Below are 12555 nucleotides of genomic sequence, written 5' to 3'. Positions count from 1 at the left end.
TAACAGAGGTGCCAATTTCACTCGCAGTTCGATAAGTGGCCAAAACATTGCACAACCACTCAAATTTGAACAAATACCCACCAAAAAATACAAACCCACGGCCACTGTGATGAACAGCATGAGCTATTCTTTAAAAATGCACACCAAAAAGACGAACATTACAGGCGCAATATAGTGAATTCAAACCAAAAAGAGAAACTAATTACAAGATTCAAAATGAATCAGCGCACAAAATCCAAAAAATAAAAAGAATAGATGAGCAGACGAAGCTCACACGCCCAGACAATCGATTTCGCAGAAATTGAAAACTAACTCCTAAAAATTAGCAAATTGTAGAGTAAACGGACCGATTAAAACGAACGCAATCAAAGAATTCCTACTAACAAACAACATCCGAGCACAAAAAATTCGCATCCGACATGAACACGAACGAACAGAGAAAGCTCGTCCGCCAAATCGCTCGGTTTGCAAAGATTCTAGTCGCTTTTCCTGTAAATTACAAAGAATAAAGGTCAAATGAGATCCAGAAACAAATTAAATCATCCCGCAACACCCGATTCCACACAGAAAACGTGGGCGGGCCACCAGAAAATGCAGCAGTTCTCCCGTGAAGCATTGCAATGCCCAACGTAAAGAGGATGCAGTTCGCTTCTGTTGAGCGTGTAGTTCAGAAGTGTTATCAGAATAACTATTCTGCTAATATTAGCAGAATAGACCGGCTATATATATATATATATATATATATATATATATATATATATATATATATATATATATATATATATATATAAACACACATAAACACTATTCTGATCACGGGATCAGAGTATTATTCTGATCACAACATGAACTTCCTGAGTTACACGCCTGAACTTCCGTCTGTAGGAACCCGACCTTCGGGCTATCTTCTCAACCGTGTCTCCCCGCGCGATTTTTTTTAGTCAGTCATGTTCTATGTGATGTAAGTGTAATCTACAAACTATTTTTAGCAACTAAATGCCCGTTTTAAATAGGAATCTCACTCATTGGCGGATTTGCTCTCGGGCCGTGATGAAACATGCCTCTGTTGCAATTTTACTGCCTGAGTTGTTCGACCTGAACTTCCCCTAGTGCTAGGTTGAACTTCTGCAAACATTGCCCAAATGGGGCTTGCGATATACTGCTGGAAAGCTATGGACACGAGTATCATGACCCAAGTTCAATTTTTGGCAAAATGTAAGCGGTTTAAGAGCAGTTTTGAAAACCGTTTTTTCTTCATACAAAAAATATGAATCGTATTTTTGATCGCATTTCAAAACCGTTTATCGGAATGAGGCAAATAATCTGGCATTGGAAAGCTGCTGCAAACCACTCCTTCCACATGTTGAAAGTTTTCTGTAATTCCCTACGGTTAAAGAGTAATTGGAAAATTGTAAAATTTCGCAAACCGAACAGTCGAGTTCGTATTTTTGATGCCATTTCTAAACAGCTAATTCAATTGAGGCAAATGATATGGCGTTGGAAAGCTTATGAAAATGCGCTACTTTTTCAGGTTTAACGTTTTTTTTCTAATTTTGAATAGTTTAAAAGTAATTTAGAAAACAATCCAAGTTGCACCGAGTTTGTATTTTCAAGCTAATTTTTTAACCCTACATCTGAATGCAGCAAATGATATGGAGTTGGAAAGCCTGAGGAAATACGAAACTTTTTGGTATATATTGTTTCTCCGAATTCTTTACGGTTTTAAGTCAATTTTGAAATTTGCTAAAAACGTATTTTCGACGTAATTTCTACAAAATTTATCGGAATGGGACAAATAATATACCGTTCAAAAGCTACAGAAAATGCTAAACTTTTTCATTTTGATGGTTTTATCTGATTCCTAGATGTTTTCAAGTAATTTCAAAAACAGCGAGATCATTCGTTCTGCCTTTATCGCGAAACAGATTTTCCGAAAATGCACTGTGTGAAGAACTTGAACTTCTCGGCATGTCCACTTGAACTTCACTCTGTTTTTCACGTGCTTTTTTTGCTCGTAGCTCTCCATTCGCTCACCGGAATTGAGCAAGTGATATACAGATGGAAAGCTGCTATAAACACGCAACTTTCCCGTGTTGATCATTTTTTCATACTCGCGACGGTTTTAGAAGTTTTCATCTGAAATTCATTAAGTGTAGCAGTTGAACTTCCTGCTGTTTTCACGTTGAACTTCTGTGACGTATTTTTGTTTGTAATTTTCTCAACCATTCATCTGTGTTACACAAATGATATTCTTTTGTACAAACCTCTATCACAATAATTTTTTTAACTTTCTCTGACCGAGGACTTGAACTTACATAAATGATATTCCTGCCATTTTGAAGTAAATTAGAAAATGACGAGATCATGATTTTTGCCTTCATCGCGAATGGAAATGCATTACGTGAAGTAGTTGAACTTCTCCGGCATGTCTATTTGAACTTCATTCTATTTTTGATATGCTATATACCGATGGAAAGCTGTTGAAAACACACAACTTTTTCGTGTTGATCAGTTTTTCATACTCACGACGGTTCAAAATATTTTTTTGAATGCGTAAAAATGTGTTTTTAACGGTATACATAAAACTTTAAACCATTCATTGGAATATATCATATAATATACCGTTGGAAAGCTTATGAATAGGAGCATCTTTTTCATGTAGATAGATGTTACAATTTTTTGTCGTTTGAGAGCAGTTTTAAAAATGGCAAAAACAAAGTCATTTTTCGCCTGTTTTTTACATGTAATTGAAGGTCGGACGTCTCGCACTAGAGATCTTGAACTTCACCGGGAGGAGCACGTGAACTTCTTGCAACAAACCTTTTAAGCTTTTTGTTTTCTATTTTCATATTCCTATCTAAAACACATTTTGTGTAGTAGTTGAACTTCCCGCTGTTTTCATCTTGAACTTCTGTCACGTATTTTTGTTCAACCTCTCTCACAAGAATTTTTGAGCTTTCTCGGGCCGAGCACCTGAACTCCTAGCAACAAAATTTTGGACTTCACCATGCAGTACATGAACTTCTGGCTATTATCCATTTGAACTTCTCTCTATTTCGGTTTAGTAACGGAAAAAGTCTGAGTTTTTTATAGACATCAAACCTCTCACTTTTTTATTTGAACTTCTTTGTGTATTATTTAGAAATGTGAAGATTGGAGTTTTGTTAGAAACATCGAACTTCTTCGTTATTTTAAATTGAACTTATTGGTTTTATTCGTTAGTAATCAGAAAATTATGAATTTTTAAATAAATATCAAATTATTATGCTTTTTCCAATTGAACTTCTTCGTTATTTTGAATTCAACTTATTGGTTTTATTCTTTGGTAATCGAAAAAAATCCGAGTTTTCAAATATAATATCAAACCGCTCCACTTTTTTAATTTGAACTTCTTGGTTTTATTTATTTTAGTAACGGAAAAAATTCTAGGTTTGTAATAAACATTGAACCGGTCAACTATTTTAATTTGAACTTATGGTTTTCTTTATAAATTAGAATAACCGATCGAAATCCATGGGAATTGTTTGAACTTTTTTGTTTTGTCATTTTCTTTGACCTTTCCATTTTATTAATTTTGAACTTTTAGAGTTAAGACAAGTCCATTTATACATGAACTTCTTGAAGATACCGGCTCATGTTTTATACCTTTAACATGTAGAGTTTTTTCTTTCTCTTACATATATAGTTTTTCGATACAAGTTATGTTCGTGAAATTCCTTATTTTTTGTGTTCACAAGAGGGATTCTATATTTTTTCGAGAAAAGAGGCGGGAGGCAAGTAGTAGAAAAAATTTGGATTTGTTTTTAACATTTTTTAACTTCCGTATTCGAAAATTTTGAACTTCTCATAATTTGAACTTTTAGGTTTTTAGAAATGGGGCAAATCCTATTTTTAGAAACTTTTGAATTGCTTGTTTTTTTAATTTCAACTGCTTGTTTATTATTTTATCTTTTGCATTTTCCACATGAATTACTCAAGTTTGTTCCATGGATTTGTCGCATTTTCCCTAGTGATCTCCTGTTTTTTCTATTTTGAACTTATGTACATGCCATCAAGTGAAATCAGCAAACAGATTTCACATGCGTGGGCACTAAGAAGCACCTATCCTGCTACTTAGTAGAACAAGTGTACTGGATCGCATATATCCAAAGGAAAAAACTTCTTTGCAAGTCACTGAAAAAATGTAAAAGTTAAAGCAGCAGCAGCATCAACACAGGGTGTGCAGCAGCCAGTGGCACACAAACGCAAACACCTTGTGGGCACAAGACGGCACGCACTACTTCTCATTCTATAATTACTAAACGTCACCAATACAAATGTCTGAACTTCAACAACCATCAACTAATTTTTCCCAATTGAAAATGCTTCTTTTACACAAATTGCTGTAGCGCACTCACGCACATAGCACGCATGCACACATCCATGGCAGAGAAAGCTGAAGGGGCAAAGAACCTACACAAAATGTTTGTACTCATTGGCATACCAACAAGCAACGTACATAGTAGCAGACCTGAAATATCATAGTTTCCCATGTAGAATTGCTGCAGTTTTTTTGTTGAACTGCTACTGAAGGACGACATAATAGGCTTACATTTGATGGGGAGCTGACAAGATGCCACAGCCGCTTTTACATCCCTCACTGATTTGTGGACGGAACACTGGCGGCTCAGGGCTTGCAGAGGATCGTTGCTGCAGGATGTGAGACATGCCAAACCCACATGTATTTTCTTCAGGATCCCTGGTGATAGGTTGTGAATTTCGTGACCTTGACAATATGAACTTCAAACACACACTATAACAAAGCATCTGTCGAACAAGACTGCTCATAAAAAATAGACTACTAATACCAGATCCTAACGGATAATTAAATTAACAAATATACAAATATGAACAGGCTCGCGTGTACGTATCACAAAAAAATTATCAGACATGAGTCACCAAAACTTCTGAACTATCATGAACTATATTATGTGAGCTTGGAGGTCTTGACAATATGAACTTCAAGAAAAGACCCTATAATTGTACAATATGATTTTTCCGCGAAAGAGGCGCAAAAAACGAACTTGCTCTGTAGAGGTATTCCCACAAGAACTGATATACGTAATACACATGCATGAATATTTGTTGCTCACAAAAATTTGGGCAAAGGACAAAAGCTGATGTTAGTTATCAGAGACATAACCACAAACATGTTGAGGGCATCAAATCAGCACAACTTTCACAAAACTTGTACAAAAAAATTCTCCAAAGAAACAGGGGACTAGCAATCACAGTAGTTGATGCACATCTAAGGCAGAACCTGAACGGGGACTAGCAATGTAGTTGGACTGATGCGAAGCCATCCTAAGTGTGAGCCAGCCACCACCTCTCCATGTCCGAAGCATGGAGCTAGGCTAGCACCATCCAGGAGCTCCGTCTTGAACGGCCGGAGGTGGCGGTGCCGAACGTCATGAGCGCCGCGACGGTGGATCCCCATCGCACTGTAGGACGGCGGCGCAGACAACCACTACATCGGCCGGGAGCAGGAGGCCGCCCCGTGCACGCCGCTTCCCATGCCTTGCCGGGGGTCGTGGTCGGCTGGATCCGGCCGCCCCCTCGACTGGATCAGCGATCAGGTTTGCAGGGGCGGCATGATCTGCGTGGTGGCTGGGTCCGCTGCACGGCGAAGGGCGGGCTAGCACGCGAGGGACGGCAAGGTGCGCGTGGTTTCCGGTGGTCAGGGGCGGGTAGGGTGTCACGCGGCGATAGGCGGGGCCCGAGGCGACTCCCGGCGGTGGAAGAGGGCCAGGACGGCGCGCCACGGATGGTGGGTAAACGGAGGTGTGGGTAGGCCGGCGGCTGTAGGTGGTTGGGGTTCGCGGAGTGGAGCGGCGCGGTGGAAGCAGGTGAAGGGTCCCGGCGGCGATGCACACAAGGGAAGAGAGTCGGGATTTCAGGGAAGGGGAGAGATCGTGGGTGGGTGGGGTGGCCGAGGTTTTTTTTTCTTTTGTTTCCTACTCGTACTACTAGCTCCCTCTTGGTTTATTGGTCCCCTTCGTAATATGTGTCAAATTTTGTTCATAAATTTTACTAACCAAATGTTAGTGCATGTCACAAAAAATTATATCGTTTGATTCGTATTTGAACATAGTTTCCAATGGTATAATTTTCGGTGACATGCATTTGATATTTTGTTAGTTAAACCTATGGTTAAAATGTGACACTAATTGCGACTAGTAAGTAGTACAGTAGTAGTACTAGTATACGTAGGTCAAAATATTCATCATGTCCTCACACTGAATTGACGTGACAACACGCTGCGCGTGAGGTGACACAAGAGTCCCGGCGGCATGTTCGGGTATTGTGGACTTCAGATTTGGAGTACCACTTATCTGTCGAAATCTTTCATCATTCATCTAAAACAGTCGATTGATCATACATTGAGTACCATATAACTGGAATTAACCGATGCAAGTCCAAGAAGGATTGGCCGGTGCTACCGGTTGGCATCAAGTTCGATCCCACGGATCAGGAGCTGGTCGAGCACCTTGAGGCCAAAGTGAGTGCCAACAGCGCGAGATCTCACCCTCTCATCGATTTGTTCATACCAACCATCGACAGCGAGCATGGCATATGCTACACCCATCCTGAGAAACTTCCAGGTGAGACACCGACCGGCCGTCTACTTGCAAAAACATATCCTTTGTTTATAGCTCTGTTTTTCTTTTTAGACGCAGACCTAGTGAAGCAATTACAATTTGACAGTTAATAAAAAGTGAAACAAGTGACTGCAACATGCCAAAGATGTTATGAAAATGCCAACTACGTACACTAAAACCTGTATTCGACAATACTGCAGGTATCACAATAAGTGGCCTAAGCAAGCATTTCTTCCAGCGCAACTCCAGGGCGTTCAAAAGGGGCACGTGGATGCGTCGCAAGATACAGTCGGAGTGCAGCATGCACGCGATGTGGCACAAGACCGGCAATACCTTGCCGATGATGGTCAACGGCCGGCAAACGGGCAGCAAAAAGGTGCTGGTGCTGCACACCAACAAGAACTTCGACCAGTAGAGGACCAACTAGGTGATGCACCAGTACCATCTCGGGGACCTGGAGCAAGAAAAGGAGCAGGAGCTGGTCCTCTATAATATTTTCTACCAGACGAACACTAGGGCCAGGACTAAAAAGATTATAAGTTAGGTTGGTATTGGTACTTGTACTACCTGGTCGTCTGCAAGTTGGTATTGTTGTTAACGATCTTTCGGTATGAACTTGGCATTTGCTTCTAACCATCATGTCGAGGGTCGACGTGGATATAAAGCTGAATCATTTGTTTCGAAACAAATTTTCAGGCACCTGATTTTTATTTGATGGGTAGCATAAGCACCTGTCGTTCGAATTCCCAGTTCTCCAAATTTTTTACATCTTCGAAGTACGCAGGGGATCCATCTGGTTTCACAAGCTGATAGTTGGACGCAGCACGTCGAAACTGGGTTGTGGCATGCCAAGCCCAGCTACAAATTGTTAAAAGAGAGGAGCGATGGATTTGGGCCATCCAGAACAGTTAAGTGCCATGACCTCGATCGCAAAGTGCCTCCCATGGACTAAAAAAAGCCTAGTCCATTATTATTAGTTGAAATATGTAAAATATTCCATAATGAAAATAAATATGTAAAATGCAATGAATTTAGTCCGCTTTCACTGAAAACCATCTGATTTGCATGAAATCCGTCCATGGAACCACAAGACGGTTGTCCATACAGAGCCTAACCGTATGGAACCAGCAGGTCCATGGCCGTACGCAAGCAAGTGCATGCACTTATTATCACGATGAAAAATAATGCTGATGTCTGAGACGATGAAACCCATGAAGTCTTCAACGTACTCAATAAACGAGAGAATTCTGCAAGTACAGACTCATAACTGGGATCCAGTAGGTATATTGTTTTTTCAGGTCGAGCAAGTTTCAACTGGGTTGTAGACTGCCCAGGCTTGGTTTTGTTTTAATAGGCCCAGCCCATGACGACAACGGGGCACAAAGATCCAACAGGTATCTACTGGCCTTTGGCCTACCAGCTTTAGTTATATTTTGTCTTAGAACATCCGCAGGCAGTTTTTTTACTGAATCAAACACACAGCCGAGTTCTATTTTCCTCTTGAAACGCCATGTCCTACTTCTGTTTTCTAATCTCTACCCATAGTTATACTAGTTCATATACACATATCATTATATTGAAAATACATAAAGTTCCCATTTCATATTTACATCCTTTTTTTTTGTTTTCCCTCCTAGCGCTGATTTTTTTCCGCTGGTTTTTCCTTAAACCAACTCAATTGTCCCACGTCTTATTTGCTTACAAAAACAAAATGATTTTTTGGCAAATCAATAAGTTCTTAAAAAATAAATGTTTATCATTTCGGGATAACAACAGTTCGGAATCCACCGAAATATGCAAAATAAGGTTGAACTTTTTTACCGTGGTCCTGGGTAGAAAATGGGTTGTAATAAATTCCTTAAGAATTAGCAAATGGCTGCAAATTATTGAAAAAATAGCAAATGGGCTCTATGTTGTCTGCCACATATTTGGAGGCTGACTTGTGGGCCTACTAAGTTCATGCGTACACAAGGTTTCTCAAAAAAAGAAACTTAGTCAACAATCGACTCTACCAGCGTCAGACCGTTAGATGTCAATCTAACGGCAATCGTGCTTCTTCAGTCTCTGATCTTTCTGCTCCAGCCGCCCAAACCAGCGCCGGCGGAACCGCCTGCTCCCGCCTCCCATGACCGGCTGTGCTGCCGGCCAGGCCTCATGGCCCCACCATACTCGCATCCCTGCCCTGGCTATCCCTCTACTCACCCACACCTCCCATTATTTTTCAGCGACGGCGACCGAACCAGTCAACCCTCGTACTCCCCACAGCGTGGGCAACAACTGCCGAGTCTTCCCCGGCTCCGTGTCGTTCCCTTCCTAGGCCTCGCCATCGTCCACTGCCCTAGTGCTCTCGGCGCGGCGTGGTCACGTGGTCAACGAACGACATCCATCGGAAGTGGACTATACGTGGAGAGGCTGACAGCTGGGTCCACGGCCACACACAAGGAAATGCTTCCTTATTACACGCAAAATAATGATTCCTCCACCTGACAGCTGGGACCCACCGGAAGGGCCTCTATATTTTGCGAAAAAAACATTCCCCCCGCTGACACACAAGCTATATCTTCGCATGCAAGGAAGTGCCTCCTTATTACGCACAAAAAAATGAATACTCCCCCTGCTAGCCGAGACTCACCATAGTGGGAGGCTGACTTGTGGGCCTACTAAGTTGATGCGGACGGAGGGCTTTGTCAACTTAGTCAATATGAACGATTCTAGCTCCAGTGACTGTACGATGTCCATCCGATGGCCGTAGTGCTTCTTCAACCTTTGGTCTTCTTGCTCCAGCCGCCCAAACCAGCGTCGGTCGTGCTGCGTGCTCCTGCCTCCCGTGGTCGGCTATGCTACCGCGGAGGCCTCACTGCCCCCTACTACTCCCACTGCTGGCCAGGCCATCCCTCTACTCACCCACGCCCCCTGTTATTCTGCGACGACGGCAGCCTCACACCACAGCCGAACCAGTGAACCCTCGTACTCCTCTCCACGTGGGCATCCACTGCCGCGTCTTACTCGGCTCCACTTCGTCCCCTTCCTAGGCCTCGCCGTCGTCCACCGCCTTGGTGCTCTCGGTGCGGCATGGTCAATGTGGTCAAGGAACGACTTCCATTGGAAGAGTACTGTATGTGGAGAGGCTGTAGCTGGGTCCATCGCCACAGCAAGGAAGTGCCTCCTTATTACGTGCAAAATAATGATTCCTCCACCTGACAGCAGGGACCCATCGGACGGGCCACCGTATTTCATGAAAAAAACATTTCCCCCTGACTGCTGGGACCCACCAGCTACATCTTCGCACGCAAGGAAGTGCCTCCTTATCCTCCCTGACAGTCGGTACCCACCTGGTCGAAGCGTACGTAGCGTTGTCATTCTGGTCGCAAACGTGTACGTACATACTGGTCGATCGGTCTGTCTGTAGGCTGTAGTGAACCATGGCCGAGTAAGGAAGGGCACTTGTCGTAGTAGAGTCTCGCACGTAGCATGTACATGTACATACAGCCTGGGTGCACGAAAGTAAATACGGCCATGTACGTACATACGGGCGGGGTCTCGAATGCCTACTCGCGCATACGTACGGCCATGGCTCGTGTACCTGGCAGGATCGGAACGGAGAAACTATGTCGTTGTGTTCATCGGGAGGCAACGGAATGCGTCGTGTTCATCGGGAGCCAACCGGCTTGGACGGAACAGCCGAAACGAGGCCTGGCATACCGCGGAACGGAGGAAACGACCTTGTGTTCGACCGCCTATGGTCGGAACGGGATTCTGTTCACCGGGAGGGGTGTGGCGTACCGCAAAACAGAGGAAACGGACTTCTCTTCGACCTACTACAGTTGAAATGGGGTCCTGTTGATCGGGAGGGGTGTGGCGTACCGCAAAACGGAGGAAATGGACTTGTGTTGGAGCGCTACAGTCGAAATGGGGGTCCTATTCATCGGGAGGGGTGTGGCGTACCGCAAAACGGGACTCCACGGGCTACTGTTCATCCACCGTCTACTGCCTCCACGGGCTACTGTTCATCCACCGTCGACCTCCTCCAGCCTCCACCTGCGACTGTTCATCCACGACATCTCCCCTCCTACCTCCACCAGCTATTGTTCATCCACGGGCTCTTGTTCATCCAGCCTCCACCGCTCCTCCACCGGCTATTGTTCAACCAGCCCTCTCCACGGGGTCCTGTTCAAATCTTTTTATCCATGAAAGTTATTTGAGTCTTCTTTGATCTCTTATATGCATGATTGCTTATAGCCTCGTATTTCTTCTCCGATATTTGGGTTTTGTTTGGCCAACTTGATCTATTTATCTTGCAATGGGAAGAGGTGCTTTGTAGTGGGTTCGATCTTACGGTGCTTGATCCCAGTGACAGAAGGGGAACCGACACGTATGTATCATTGCTACTAAGGATAAAATGATGGGGGTCTATTTCTACATAAATAGATCTTGTCTACATCATGTCATCGTTCTTATTGCATAACTCCATTTCTCCATGAACTTAATACACTATATGCATGCTGGATAGCGGTCAATGTGTGGAGTAATAGTAGTAGATGCAGGCAGGAGTCGGTCTACTAATCTTGGACGTGATGCCTATATAATGATCATTGCCTGGATATCGTCATGATTATTTGAAGTTCTATCAATTGCCCAAGAGTAATTTGTTCACCCACCGTTTTCTATTTTCTCGAGAGAAGACTAGTGAAACCTACGGCCCCGGGTCTCTTTCAAATATTATTTGCCTTTGCAATCTATTTTATTTGCCTTTTATTTTCAGATCTATTAAACAAAAATACAAAAATACCTTGCTACAATTTATTTTATTTGGCGTTCGATCTATCAATATTTACAACTCTCTCACGTCCGTTTGCCTACCTCTAGGCGCCGTTACCCGAAATGGATTGACAACCCCTTTTACACGTCGGGTTGCGAGTATTTGTTATTTGTGTGCAGGTGTTGTTTACGTTGTCTTGCTTGGTTCTCCTACTGGTTTGATAACCTTGGTTTCATCACTGAGGGAAATACCTACCACTGTTGTGCTGCATCATCCCTTCCTCTTTGGGGAATACAGACATAGCTTCGTGCCGCATCAAAAGGAATTTCTGGCGCCATTGCCGGGGAGGATCTTCAACATATACCAGGTTCCTAAACACAAATCTCATCTCCTCGCAATTTACATTATTTGCCATTTGCCTCTTGTTTTCCTCTCCCCCACTTCACAAAAATTTACCATTTTATCCGCCCTCTTTTTCGTTCATCGTTTTCTCGTCAGATATATCCTTTGCTTGCAATCATGAGTGATTTCGGTATGGCACCAACAGATGATGGCCTAACTCCTAAGATTGGACGTACGCGCAATCTGGATGCTAAAACTATTATCTTGGGGCAAGGGAATGTCATGGGAAAAGTGAAAGCACAAGTGCTCCCTGGGTGATTTTGGTAATTAATGTCAACATATCTCTTGTTGGACTAATACTTTTATCTAGTACATTTCAGATGAGTTCAACAGTGGAGTGGCATGGACAAGAGGATGTGGAACCCCTTAAAGATGTTAAGGACAGGAGATTGGCAAAAGCTCAAGACTCTACATTTTCATTTTAGTGATCCAAGATCACATTGAGTCCATAGGAAAAGCCAATCTATTAAAAGGGGATGATGTGTTGCTTAATGGCTTGCTTGCTCAAAGTGCTTAGTGATATGCTCCAAAGCCCTCAATCACTTTCTCATTTCCACATATGTCCCAAACATAAAGTCAAACTCGGCCCCACCGATTTGATTTATCCGGCGCCACCGAGTTCACTTGACATAGCCACTGCCAGAAACCCTAATTAGTTCGATCTCACCAATGGGATCTCGGTCTCACCGAGATGGGCTTGCAAACTCTCTGTTACCTGTTGCAATTATTTCGGTCCCACCGAGTTTGCTTGACTAA

General features: G+C 43.0%; 1 long non-coding RNA gene across 1 annotated transcript; it reads right to left on the bottom strand.

The window, feature by feature from the left end:
• Nucleotides 1–4321: 4321 nt before the first annotated feature.
• LOC120973255 (uncharacterized) lies at nt 4322–5961 on the bottom strand. Its single transcript, XR_005767765.3, has 2 exons — nt 5300–5961; nt 4322–4738 (listed from the first exon to the last, which is right to left on the bottom strand). It is a non-coding gene; the product is annotated as an uncharacterized lncRNA (long non-coding RNA).
• Nucleotides 5962–12555: the final 6594 nt, after the last annotated feature.

Source organism: Aegilops tauschii, chromosome 2 (assembly GCF_002575655.3).
Source record: "Aegilops tauschii subsp. strangulata cultivar AL8/78 chromosome 2, Aet v6.0, whole genome shotgun sequence".
Taxonomy (NCBI): Eukaryota; Viridiplantae; Streptophyta; class Magnoliopsida; order Poales; family Poaceae; genus Aegilops; species Aegilops tauschii.
The sequence above is the reverse complement of the archived record's forward strand: the minus strand, read 5'-3'. Positions and strand labels throughout refer to the sequence as shown.